Below are 10,568 nucleotides of genomic sequence, written 5' to 3' on the forward strand. Positions count from 1 at the left end.
TGGGAAGATGTACTGGAAAAGGGCATGGCGACCCACTCCAGTATTCTTTCCTGGAGAATCCCTATGGACAGAGTCCATGGCGGTAAAGAGTCGGACATGACTGAGCGACTAAGAGCACAACACAATGACTAAACAACAACAAAAAAAACCTGAGGCTGGAGATTCTTACTAGAGGAGGAGCCTTCCTTCGCTAGGACTTCCCCAAGGCCAGCCCTGCAAGGAGACAGGCAGTGCCATTTCGCACTTCGGTGGAAAACAAGGGGGCCATGGATTTCTACAAGCAAGTCTCTTGAATCTGGAGGGAAAATGCAGGTATCTAAAGCAAGTGTGTGCCTACTGTGTGTGTGGGGGGGCTGTCCTTTGGTGCCTGCGGGTATAGAGCACTGGTTTTAGAGTGCAAGAGACTTCGTATAATGATGTCTTCCCACCAGTAGAATGAAGTCTGCCTAGTTCATTCCTTAACTGCAGGCGGATTCTTTACTGTCTGAGCCACCAGGGAAGTCATGTCTGACTCTTTTGCGACCCCCTCCAGGCTCTTCTGTCCATGGGATTTCCCAGGCAAGAATACTGGAGTTGGTTGCCATTTCTTTCTCCAGGGGATCTTTCCAACCCAGGAATCAAACTCACATCTTCCACATCTCCTGCATTGCAAACAGGATTCTTCACCACTGAGCCACCAGGGAAGCCCACAAGCCTGGGAATCCCTGCACTTCACTGCCTCCCAGAGGCCAAAGGAAGAGTTGAGGAAGAAGCCATGATGGTGCAAGTACTGGGCGTCTTTATCAGCCTCGTGTGTCACCACTGGGACACAGATGTCCTGGCTTCCAAATCTGTCTTCATAGTAAATGCTGCCTGGGACAGGCTTCTTGGAGGAGGAGTAATGTGAGGTGGGTTTTGAAGGATGAAGAGGAGTTTGCCAAACTGTATTATACAAAGCCTCAGATACCTGGGTAAAGTTTTGGTGCACTGATTCAGTAAACAACTCCTGCCACTCCCTACTGCCCAGCCCTGTGTTGAGTGATGCTGAGGACTATGAGAGGTCTCAGTTCCAGCCCCATATCTGAAGATCTCCCAATCTGGGGAAGAAAGAGCTAGACACATACAATCCCAGCCCCATGGGACCAGAGCTGAGCCAGAGGGAGAGATGAGGTTGGGGAAGTAGAGGGTCTACCTGAGGGAGGGCTTCCTGGGAGAGGGGATATTGTGCCTGTGCCTTATTGAATGGGCAGGAATTCACCAAGGTGAGAAAAGTTGGAGTGGGGTAGTAGATGGGCAGGCAGAGTGAACAGCATAAGCAAAGGCCTGATTGAATAAAAAGACCATGAATTTGAATAAAATATGTGAGTCCAGATCCTGTTGGGCCTAAAGCAGTCAAGAAAGAAAGGTGTTTGAGGAAGGCGGTACACCATCCAATCCGCGTGAATGGAGACTTCTGGACAGAGCAGCCACTGGCAAGAGGCTGCAGCTCCTGGCTTTAACTGAATGGTCTGGGATCCAGCCCCTTTCTTCAAGGGCTAGGGGAATGGTCCTCCTGGCATCCTACTAGTGTCTGCCCAAGTCCACACCAGGAGTGGGGGCTGGCTGGGAAACTGGGACACCAGCGGAAGAGCCACCCCATCAGCCCCTGTCTGCCAGGACTTCCTGCATTCAGTCATGGCCTCATGCCATCCAGACCTGGCTCTGCTGGTCTGAGGGCCAGGGCTCCGGGCGGGGGGTGGGTTGGGGCTGTCAAAAAACACCTCCCTACCTCTAGAAGAATTTAGGAAGAGTATGGACCCTGGAGAGTCCAGATCAGGTTCAAATCTTGGTTAGACCATTCACTCATTGGCTGTGTGATCTTGGAAAAATATGGTGACCTCTCTGAGCAGGTTCCCTTATCTGTGAAATTAAGAGAATTCCACTTATAGGACTGCTAGAGAATTCAGTGGGCTCTTCAGGCTGACATGTAACAACAGTGGTTGACATTTGTTGAACACCTACCCGTGTTTAACTTGAAGCCACGACTGTCTCCATCCACTAAATCATTAAATCTGCTGTGCTGGTCCTTGTCACCCCCATTTTACAGCTAAGGATACAGCTGCTCAGCCACTCAGCAGCCAATGTTCCCCAGGGAGGATATGCACAACCCCAAGGCCCCCCTTACCACTCCTGGTCTTGGCATGGAGCCACCGTGCCCACTGGGATGAAGCCAGCTTCGTACCCTCTTCCCGCCTCCTCACCCCACCGGCGCCTGGGCATGAAAGAGCCTCCTGTTTCTCCAGGGAATTAGCCTCTCTAAGCTCCCAGCAGGGCAGCCAAAAGTGGTCCATTCATTTGCCTTAGTGAGAAGAGACTAATCACTCCCTCCTTCCTCACCCCAGGGGGTGGGGCAGAGGGAAGTTTAGAAGAGCCAGGAACTGTAACTCTGGTTGGCTGAGGGAAACTGAGGCAAAGAAGTCACTTATGTAAGGTCACCCAGGGGAACAGGGATGGAAACTTCAGCCTCACTCTGGAGTTGAGCTGAGTTCTGCATTTTTCAGGAGAGGAAATGGAGGCTCCGAGAGGGTCATGGATTTGTTGAAGTCACACAGCAAGTATGGGTCAGCAAGGACTCTGGGGAGGCAGCCACCCTCATGGCAGAAAACAGGTCCCACTTCCCATCAGTTTGTCATCCTGGAGTAGGGCAGGGAAAAGCCCTCAGATTGCTTTGAGCTTCAGTTTCCCCTGGGGCATAAGTGTAATGATTGCCCCAAGGCCACAGCCTGGAGAGTCTGTGGAGGTAAGGGTGATGGAATCCTCTGGGGTTGGCAGCCCCCTGTAGGGCAGATCTGGGTCTGATTTATCCACCGGGGCCTGCATGGGTAGCACAGGGCCCAGCTCAAGGTAAAATGATGTTCACTTGTTTCTGACAGGACTCGTCGGTCCTGGCAGGAGGTAAGCTTGGGAGCCTGGGTAAGTGGAGGTGACAGTAGGCAGCAGAGGGGGTGGCCACGCATGAAGGGCCAGAGCTGAGCTGGCCAGGGAACACCTTGGGCCACAACTGAGTGTGTTGGGTGGTGAACATGAGTGACTGTGCTGGGTATGGCCCCGGGGGCCTGTCCCCGTGTCGGCGGCTTGGCGTCAAGTGGTCGTGGCTGGGTGCAGGCTGTCTACAGTCACACCTGTGGCTGTGATCACGCTGGCTGTAAACAACGTGGGGCAGATGTGAGCTGTTTGTGGCTGCCGGGAAGGCTGTCTCCATGGATATGCACAGCAACAGGCGTGTGTGAGTGTGAAGGGGCTAGATGCAGCTGGGCTCAGAGCTGTGAGTTTGGTTGTACAGTAGATATGATTTGTGTGTGGCCAGGTGACAGTGTGTGTGGCCTGTGTGACTTACATGTGACCTGGTCAGGTGTGGCTGGCTGCCTGTGTATGTCTGGGATATGACTTCGTATCAGTGGTTGGTAGTGACGTTGTATGTGACAGGTGTGAATATGCTTGCACATGCCCTGTGGATATGTCACCTTTGGTGTGTGAGAGGCATTTCAGGGGACAGTGTCTGTTCCTGAGGCCCAGCTCTCCTGGAGGGTCCTGCCTCCTAGCTCATCCTCTGGGCAACCAGCCTCCTCCCCTGTTCCCGCCCCCGACTCACAGCAGTCCCTGGTCTAAGACCCAGTGTGGGGGAGACAGAGAGGGCACTCAGGGCTGAGGGTGGGAGGCTGCTGGCCCATTCCCAGTGCAGGCCTATAAATAGCTCTTTGAGCCCAGCAGATTCCCAGGCAAGGTTGCCTCATTCAAGTCCCCAGCAACAGCCTGCTCTCAGGCCCCAGGCCAGTACCGCTAAGCTCAGCCCTGGCACCAGTGAGGGGAGCCAGAGAGTGGGGAGGGGGGGGAGGGAACAAGTTGGGGGAGTCAGGGTGGGGATTAGCTTGGTTCTGAAGCCACAGACCTGGTCTCCCACTTGTTGTTCCCAAGCTCTGTCATGTCCAACTCTTTGTGACCCTGTGGACTGCAGCATGCAAGCTTCCCTGTCCTTCACTATCTCCCTGGGTTTGCTCAAACTCACGTCCATTGAGTCGATGATGCCATCTAACCATCTCATCCTGGGCTACCCCCTTCTCCTGCCCTCAATCTTTCCCAACATCAGGGTCTTTTCAAATGAGTCAGCTCTTTGCATTAGGTGGCCAAAGTATTAGAGTTTCAGCTTCAGCATCAGGGCTCCTGGTTGGCCCCTACCCACACTCTGCAACCTCAGGCAGCTGGTCCTATCTCCCTGAGCCTCAGTTTTCTTGGCTGGAAAATGGGCAGCAGCTTGATAGCAGCTCCCAGCTTGTGTGTTTACTCCCCATTTCATTTTCCCAGTAACCCTGTAAGGTGGTTTGCTTTTAATGATCCCCGTTTTGACAGGGAAACTGAGACAGAAAAATGCAATGGCTGGTCCAGAATTACACTATTAGGGATTTCAGAGAGGATTATTTTTGGAGCGGGGGCATGCTTCAAAGCCTGTGGGCTCTCCGTTTCCTGACCAGGAACTGAACCTTGGCCATGGTAATGAAAGTGTGTAATTCTAACCATTAGACCACCATGGAACTCCTCAGAAAGGGGTTTGAACTCTGGACTTGTGGGGACCAAGCTGTCCCCACACATGTCACCCAGACTCCTGTCCCTGGGGCCTGCCGCCTGCAGACACTCACATTGGTGTGATCTCTGACCTCCACCCCTCTTCTGTGATGAGAAGTTCCCCGGTGTGTCACTTTGGTCTCCACGGCCACCACGAGCCCACCCCCAGAACAGCCTGCTGACACAGGCCTTCCAGGGCAAACTTGCTCCCTTGGGGTCTTCCCTCATTCTTCACTCATTCTCACCCCCTTTTTGGCATTCTTGCTTTAATCATCCAGTTTGTTTCTTTGTTTTTCCACCAGTCGAGACCCCCCCTCAGACATACAGTTACACAAGGATGCAGGACACTCAGCCAGCACAGCCCAGTCTCAATGCTGAGAAACGGAGACCCTGGGAAGAAAGGTTTGCTGGGGAAAGGACTGATTTCTTTATATTTTTGTCCTCTCTCATTTCCACTCATCGTTATGGGAAAATACACAGAACACAAAATTCACCATTTGAAAGTGCGCGACTGGCGGCAGTGACCCACAGTGCTGTGCGGCCGTCACCACCCTCTAGCTCTAGAATATGCCCGACATGCCCAGAGGGAGCCCTGTACCCATTTCAGTCCTTCCCTGTCACCCCCTCCCCCAGCTCCTGGTCACCCCAGTCTGCTCTCTGCCTCTGTATTGATCTGTTCAGAACATTTCACATAAAGGGACTCAGACTGTGGCCCTTTTGTGCCTGGCTGCTTTCCCTCAGCATAATGTTTGCAAAGTTCGTCTATGTTGGAACATGTATTAGTACTTCATTCCTTTTTATGGCTGAATAATATTCCACTGTAGACCCTTTAAGATCTGGGATCTCCCTACAAAGACAGGCACACCACCCCCCATCAAAGCAAAAATATTTCTGTAACAACAATACCTGGTCCACACCAGGTGCTCCATAGAAGTTGACTAGATAATAGAATGAGTGGCTGAATGACAGTTCTGGCTGGTGCTGGCAGAAACAGCTCTAGGTGTGGCACCCCTGGGCTCTGGCGTTGCAAGTCTCTTGCCATCTGTGTGACCCAAGCAGCTTTCTTTCCTCTCTGAGTCTCGCTTCCTCTCTATCAGTTCAGTTCAGTTCAGTCGCTCAGTCGTGTCCGACTCTTTGCGACCCCATGAATCACAGCACGCCAGGCCTCCCTGTCCATCACCAACTCCCGGAGTTCACTCAAACCCATGTCCATCGAGTCGGTGATGCCATCCAGCCATCTCATCCTCTGTCGTCCCCTTCTCCTCCCGCCCCCAATCCCTTCCTCTCTATACTGTGGTGTAAAACAGTAACTGTAGCCAAAACTGTTTCAAGTGTGAGCCCTGGAGAGCTAGACAGACCGGAATTGGAATCCCAGCTCTGCTCTTTGCCTAGGCATGACCTTGACAGTGACTTCCTCTCCCTGGGGACTCAGTTTCCCCATCTGTAAGATGGAGCAGGCCCCACCATGGCACTTCTGGGGACACTTATTGTGAATGGGAGGAAGTCTGGCACAGTCGTCTCTGGGGTGGGGTAAGTGGTCGTAGGAGTGGGGAGGGGATTTTAGGCAGAGGGAGCCCCCTCCCTCGCACAGTTGGAGGCTTCAGGCTGGAGGAGGCGCATGCGCAAAGCAGCCCCGCAGCCCCTTTATAAGCGCTGAGGCGGCGCTGGGGCGAGCAGAGCGCAGGGCGCAGGGGTGGACCCGGCGCGGATTGAGCCCAACCGGAGCGTCCTTTGTGCCGGTCGACCGCCCCGGGATGCGTTGGAGCTAGGAGCCAGGTGGGGGTCGGTCGTGGGGAGGGGGTTACGTTGAGGGAGAGGTCCTAGGGGATTCACACAGAGCTCAAGACTGGGGAGGGGGGGCGGCTGGGATCAGAGAGAAGCCCCTCGCATGGGGTGGTGGCTTAGAGGGGGAGGGAAGCCTCGAGTTGGGGAGGGAACGCAAACTAGGATAGGGCTTGAGAATGTCAGGGGGATTCGGATTTGGGGGTAAGGTTGTCTAGAGAATGCGGAGACGACCCTGCGATGGGGAGGGGCCGGGCTGGGGGTGGGTCTTTGAGCTGGGGAGGCACTGGGAACCAAGGCTAAAGAAGGGGCGCCCCAAGTTTAGAGATAAGAGGTGAACAGCCGCCCGCTGAGCGTGGGACTCCGGAACAGGGCACCCCGTGTCTGAGCTGAGACACCCCAAGATTTTAAGTGGGGATTCCCAGTTTGCAGATGAATGCAGGATTCCAGGATGGACTGCAGCGGTGAAGGGGCTCCCCAGACCAGCCTGAGCCCGATAGAAGGGGGTCTGTACAAAGACTGAACCCCCATAGGGAAAGGGTGTCCTGCGGTGTCTCTGCCCTTTTGGCTCAGATCTTGTTACCACATCTTGACTCAGGCAGGAGGCTCTGGGGGCGCTCCATCCCACGGTGGTTCCTGTTGTTTTCTGGGACCTAGAGTTGGGGTGCTGTCCCTTCTCTCGGGGAGCATGCTGTGTGTCCTAGGTGAATACTAGGTGAGAGCCCCTTAAAACCCCCAGCTATCGATCAGAGCACCCAGTCGCTAAGGGGGAGCCGCCTCCAGTACTTTCACATCTGACCACATCCTCACCGCTAAACACAGACCCTTGCCTCACCCCTTCAGTTCTGTCTGTCCATATGGATGCATGTGGAAGTCCTGGATTGGTTTGGGGGCACAGGCACTGGGAAGTAAGGGGCTGGGGCCCTGGGCCCAGCCTGAGCAGGAGCGACCCCCATCCCTGTGTGCGGGGCTTTGTTCCTCTCAGCAGCATTAATGGGAGACAGCCAGGCTGAAGAGAGGGTTGGCGCTGGGCCCCAGCGGGGGTTGTGGGGGAAGGGCAGGGAGGGAAGCCTGGGCAGACCGTGGGACCCCAGAACCCCAGCAGCCTCGCTGGCTTGGGGACATTCCCAAATGGAAGCTGTCCCCCAGGAGCTAGGGATGTGTGTGTGTATATGTGCATGCGCGCGTGCATGTGTGTGTGTGTGTGTGTGTGTCTACCTCATGCTGGGAGGAGGTGGATGCTTATGGTGTCCTCTGTGAGTCTAATGTGACCAAGGTTGTGTCTTTGTCAGGAAACTTGTGCTGGGGCCACATCACCTGGTTGCAAGATGATGTGTGCCCACCAGTCACCAAAGCCACAATTTGTCCAGTCTGGTCTGTGCCAGGGGCTGGCAGCTGCATGTGCGAGTGTGCGTGAGGAACTGTGTCTGGCAGCGTGGCCGCATCGAGGGGTTTCCGTGGGGAGCCTGAGACTGTGGGTGTGCGTCTTTGTGCAGAAGACGTGCTGCCTGCCTTGTAAGTGCCCGTATTGTCTCTCTTTGTTAATGTCACTGTGAATCTGCGAGTGTGAGTCTCCAAGGCTCTGAGCCCAGAGTGTGTGGCTGTGTGTGTGTCCCATGTGTACAGCCAGGCCCTCTCCATATGATTGGCAGTGTGGACCCTGAGTGGGGGAGTGTGAGATGTGGTCTGTGTGCAGAATTGGGGAGCTAATGGGGCAACCAGGGCTGATTTACTGAGCCCAGCTTCCTTTCTCCTCTAAGGAGTTCCGTGCATTGAACCCATGCACACAAATACACCCTGACTCCAAGGCCAGTGACACATACACGTGTGTGCTCATAGCGTCTGCTAAGCATTACTGGTGCCCACACACCCAGAAGCCACACTTGGTCCCCTGTGCCCCACCCGGAACACACTGCTGCTGTGGACCCTTATACATGGTCCCATACCACAGAGCACATCCTTGCCTGGACAGCACCTCGATGCACAGCCAGGCCCAACATACAAAAAAACGCCTGCTGGCAAACTCACCGTCACTCAGTGCCTTCCGAGACAGGAGGTGGGTGTGAGGGAGGGGGAGACACGTGCACACACATACACACACACACTTTCTTCTCTCTCTTTCTTCCTGCCCACCCCTCCCCCAGAGTCCCACAGGCCCCTGCTTGCATATGTATGAGACTCATGCATTATTAATAAGGGGACAAGCCCCAGACAGCTGTGTAAATGCTCACCTCTGGTGGTCCTGGGGAAGAGGTATTTTAAGAGAAAGGGTGTGGGTGTGTGAGGGTGCCGTTGGAGGGGATGGGGTATGTGTGGGAAGGCATGTGTGTGGCAGGAGGAGGGTGCACTTGAATCTGTGTCTGTCACCTTGTTGGACCACCATTGTATATTTGAGTGTGTACACAAGCCTTTGTGTACAAGTAGCTGTTGTTTAAGTGAACATTTCTTAGACTTCACAAGTCAGCTCATTCCATTCTCCCAGTAACACATTGAGGTCTGTTCTGGGTGATCCCATTTTACAAAGTGGGAAAACTGAGGCACAGAGTGATGAAGCGACATGTGGGGAGTAGAGACAGGCCTTGAAACCTAGTCATGAGGATATAGTTTGAGCTGTTAATCATACAAAGTGTGTTTGTGGAGGGTGTGTGGTTGTGCATGTGCATGAGAATTCTCTGTAAGGCTTCCCAGGGGGCACTAGTGGTAAAGAACCCACTTGCCAATGCAGGAGGTGTAAGAGACGCAGGTTTGATCCCTGGGTCAGGAAGATCCTTTGGAGGAGGGCATGGCAACCCACTCCAGTGTTCTTGCCTGGAGAATCCCATGGACAGAGGAGCCTGTCAGGCTACAGTCCACAGGGTTGCAAAGAACCAGACAGGACTAAAGTGACTTAGCATGCAACAAGGCTGTCCTGGGGCAGGCACAGCCAGAGTCCTGCCCCACCCTTTAATACCTATTTAGGACTTGAGCTATCAGGGGACCCTGCCCTGCTCAGGGTTCTGAAAGGGGGAAATGAGGACAGCCAGGGATGGAGGTTGAAACTGCTGAGGTTTACAGATTGGTAGTTAGGGACACCATACCAGGAGCTGATCTCTGCCCTGCTGTGCAGTCCTAGGCAAACCACTCACCCTCTCTGGATTCTAAGTCACTGCCCTAAGAAGGCAAGGAGAGTGGGCAGTGCCGTTGTGTTGCCGCCCCAAAGTTCAGCACCACGGACAGGTCCCCGGCCTGCCTTCCTACGGGCCCTCTGGGAGCTGGAACCTGGCATGGCCCCGCGGTCCCCCGCAGGACCCTATTCCAGACTCCACCCATACTCCCCTTCTCAGGGCTATTCTTTTATCAGGAAGAGGGTGCAGGGGCTGGGTTTATAGGTAATGTTCTAACTTCCCATCTGTCCCCACCTGCTAAGGCACGTTGGTGGGGAAGGGGGACACAGAGAGGGGGTTTTCAGAGGAGTGGGAGGCTTTAGGGAGGAGCCTTACCCCAGGGTTTCTAGTCTCTGGAAGAATGTGAAGTCTGGGAGGACATGCTGTGTCCCAGTGTCTGTAACAGGCTTTGCTTACAGGTAGTGCTCAGTATTTGTGCATTTTATGATCATGTGCCACAACCTCTATAGAAGTCTGGACCCACAACGGGAGTTTCTCTGTGGATCTAGAAGGCCTCCTCACCAAGCAGTGTGAATTCAGAGGGAGGATGGGATGGGCAAGGGTGAGGCCCCTTCCTCCAGCTGGGACTTGGCAGCTCTTCAAAAATCCCAGAAACCAGGAATAGAATCTTGGCGACAACCAGATCCTGGAATTGAAGCTGAGAATCGTGTCAGTCAGCAAACCCAGATTACAGGCTGGCTTGGAGGCCAGCCTAATGCCAAAACTGGGGACCCCAGGCAGACTAGGACTGGATGTTGCCCTCTAGGAGCCCCCAATTTGATTTAGGAGGCCAACTTGAAAAATGGGATTTTGATCTTGGTTGTTAAAGTCAATAATAATAACGGCTGAAATTTACCCCTTCATGCCAGGCAGTGCTAAGTATTTTGTATGTATTGACTGTATTGACTGATTTATGCCTTCCAACTACCTGATGTTATCCCTATCTGACCTGCAAAGAAACTGAGGCACAGAGAAGCTAAGCTATTTGCTCAAGGTCACACAGCAAGGAACAGGCAGAGAGACAACCCCTGTTTGATTCACTCCAGCACTCATGCTCTGACCATC

This window comes from Moschus berezovskii, chromosome 8, assembly GCF_049115385.1.
Source record: "Moschus berezovskii isolate FMDL1 chromosome 8, NW_MosBer_1.0, whole genome shotgun sequence".
NCBI classification, from domain to species: domain Eukaryota; kingdom Metazoa; phylum Chordata; class Mammalia; order Artiodactyla; family Moschidae; genus Moschus; species Moschus berezovskii.